Source organism: Olea europaea, chromosome 7 (genome assembly GCF_002742605.1).
Source record: "Olea europaea var. sylvestris chromosome 7, O_europaea_v1, whole genome shotgun sequence".
Classification (NCBI taxonomy): domain Eukaryota; kingdom Viridiplantae; phylum Streptophyta; class Magnoliopsida; order Lamiales; family Oleaceae; genus Olea; species Olea europaea.
This window is the reverse complement of record NC_036243.1, coordinates 19,241,455-19,244,588: the sequence shown is the minus strand read 5'-3', so window position 1 is coordinate 19,244,588 and position 3,134 is coordinate 19,241,455. Positions and strand designations below refer to the sequence as shown.

General features: G+C 36.3%; 1 long non-coding RNA gene across 1 annotated transcript; it reads left to right on the top strand.

The window, feature by feature from the left end:
• The first annotated feature begins 850 nt into the window (after nucleotides 1-850).
• Nucleotides 851-1,688, top strand: LOC111397294. The gene is made up of 2 exons (XR_002703212.1): nucleotides 851-1,242; nucleotides 1,328-1,688. It is a non-coding gene; the product is annotated as an uncharacterized LOC111397294 (long non-coding RNA).
• The last annotated feature ends 1,446 nt before the right edge of the window (nucleotides 1,689-3,134 follow it).

The window sequence follows — 3,134 nt, the reverse complement described above, 5'->3', positions numbered from 1 at the left end:
TAGGGTAGTATGTCGCTTTTGTCTGACTTCACATAAAAGCATTTATAAATAAACATTATACACAATGTGGAATAATAGGACATAAAGCAGGAAGCAAAATTCATAAGCAGTTTGCCCGGACTTGGGCCAAGGCCAACTAGGCAGCCGCCTAGGTCCCCATGAATTCAGGGGCCTCTTTAAAAAAAATTGAAAAAAAAAAAATCTGGCATAAACCAGGCCTAATTTCCCTTTCTCAAATCCTAAAACTCGTTTTATCTAGGGTCAAAGAGATGGTGAGAATCTGATTTGCAGAAGAAATTACAAGTAATCATTCGTGCAGGAATTCATACAAGAAGCAGATTTGCAGAAAAATTACAAGTAATCGATTCTTGTCCCTTAATATCTCTTTCATTTCGTATATTGTTTTCAAGATTGAAGTTTTCTGTGTTGTTCATTTAGTAGATAATGGCCCTGATTAGAATTAATTTGTGGGTTTCTCTAATTCGAGGCCCCTGTTTGGATGCTGACTAACTTAGAAAAGATGAAATTAGATTTTATGAAATTCTAGTTCGATGCCTAATTATAAATGTTTCATTGGCCACTGAACTTGATACCATGTCACGACTTACCCACTGAACTTCACAAATCGTCCCGTTGGCCACTGAATTTTGTACTGTCCATCTCCATCACCCAACGAAAGACAACCATTAGTAAATGTGATTACGTGGACGACGAAAAACTCAGCTGGCCGGTTAAATGTCTCCAAGTGGCAAGTGAATTGCCAACGCACCATCCACATCAGCAAAAGCGTGTCCAAACAAGCCTTCAACAATTAAAAAAAATGTTTTTCATCCAAAACCAAACTAAAGAGACCTGACTCCCCTGTTAAATCTATCTCCTTCCCAAAATGAAGTTTCTCCCAAATCTGTGAAGAACCCTAATTTAACCTCGACAACCATCTTCTCCAAGTCGATTTCTCCTGAGTCTCACACGAAGATTTAGAAAATCCACCCCATCACTTTTGATCGATGTGGATCTTCCAAACTAGATAAGTACTCGAATTCTTATCTTGGATGATTCGATACTGGAAATCTAGTAGGTTGTAAATTGGTTGACACATCATTAGAAGTGACGTTCGGTTGTGTAAATGTTCTTCATTTTATATTACCTTTGAAGAAGAAGTGGATTATATATGATACAAATCTGAATTTTTGGTGGCTGCAATAGTGTATTTTAAAATATCATTTTGTATTTTGTAGTAAGGTATTTGTTCCTTTGTAATTGTATTTTTTTCCCTCAGCTGCTTGCTTTTTTCCCCTTTTCTGAAATTTTATTGTGGCTGCAATAGCATACTTTAATGACAGGAAGGAATAAGGGGATTTATCAAATGCTACGTCCGATGATGAGCTAGAGTTATCAAGTTTGTTGAAGAGCGTTGCTAAAATAACTGAAGAAAAGGATGTGGACATTTCAGTCAAATTTACTTTCCGCAAGGGAAAAGGAGAAGCAAGTAGAAAACAAGGAACCAAATGGAGGAGCTTTGTGAACTTGAACCGTTTATGTTTCAATTTGTGTTTAGGCTAGAAAATTAGGAATTAGGTGAATCCCAGGAATTTCAATTTCTTGTATGTAATTTGAAGTCTATAGTGTCAATCTCCAATTAAACGACTATGTTATTTTATATGAATGTGAGTTTCCATTAATCTCTATAATTTTCTTCATTTCATAGTTGGGAGTCAAACTGTAATTTTGATAGAAGTAGCACTCATCAATTAGTTATAGAAGAAATTCATGTACTTATAGGTTGGCTCTATGATCCAGCACCACCCAAACAATTACCTCATGCTATAACAAATTGTCGTGCTCTGCAAATGAAGTAGACATTTCAAAGTATTTCCCAGTTCTGCCGTCCCATAGAGGAGCCTCAAAATATTCCTAGATTTGATATAATAATAAAGTCATTATGCAACATTTCTGAAGAATTGATATCGATCAATGGCTTGTTTGAATTATTCCATTGAGTATCTGGTAAATTTAATCCACTACAGTATCTACCATGATTGTTGGAAAAAATAAGTGAGTGTCTCACTTTTGGCACAATTTTTGGTGGGACCCATTGGTCCAATTTGGAATATCAAAGTTGATATGTGTTTTCCTTCGCGAGAACATCGAATTCATGTATTTATTTGTCGAAAATGAAGTTCGGGTGAATGAAAAATTGGAGTTCAAAGTGGACCATTGGAAATTGTCTATGTTGGTGGGAAAAATTTTGTTAACTTTGTCCCACATAGGAAAAACAATGGAAACTAAAATCACTTTATACATGGCTATGCATTGGAATGGTGTGATCATGTGTAGCATAGAAGCTCTCTCCATATGCGCACGTAGGGGGTGCAAATCACGGACCGAAATAGCCTTCGGACCTTGAACTTGGGTGCGGGTGTGACCTGCCGACCTGTGCACACGAATGTCGGACCGAACGGATAAAAAATTGGCCAGTTTGGATTGTCCGTGTTTTGTAATTTTTTTTAATTTTTTTAAATGACTTTTGAGTGTCTGAAACTCCTAAAACTCCAGTGGTTGAAACCGAAGTGTAACTCCATAAACTGCAATGGTTAATGCAAAAACTAATGGACAAATTCAGTCTGTATAATTTCATTCTTTTTCTAGCGGTTTACACACTGCATTTTCATCTCACTGCATACAGTTCGATTTTCTGTTCGGTTCCATCTCTTCCTATGTCCATTCCAGTAAGGTGATATTGTTCGTACACTTAGTTAGTTCGCCGAAGTAGAATCGCGGTGCTCGAATTCTGCTGATTACCGTTGTATCCTAGGAGACAGGCGCTCGAACTAGACCTCTAGCACCACGGTGAGGGGGCGAATCTGTTTTAAGGAAACTGTGTTAGTGTGTTTACACAGACCTCAGGTTAAAAAGTTTATTTCCAAATTTATATGCTTCCAGTTTAAATATCTATGCCTTAATTTTTTGCAGAATTATAAGCCTTCCAGATTTATTTTAGCAAGCTTTCAGATTTATTTAGCTTTCTGGAATTTATACTGCTTTTATATTTCTGCAAGTAATATAATTTATCATTCTTATTCAAGTAGTGTAATTTGTTTTAATTCTCACAATACAGATAATATTCTGTATCT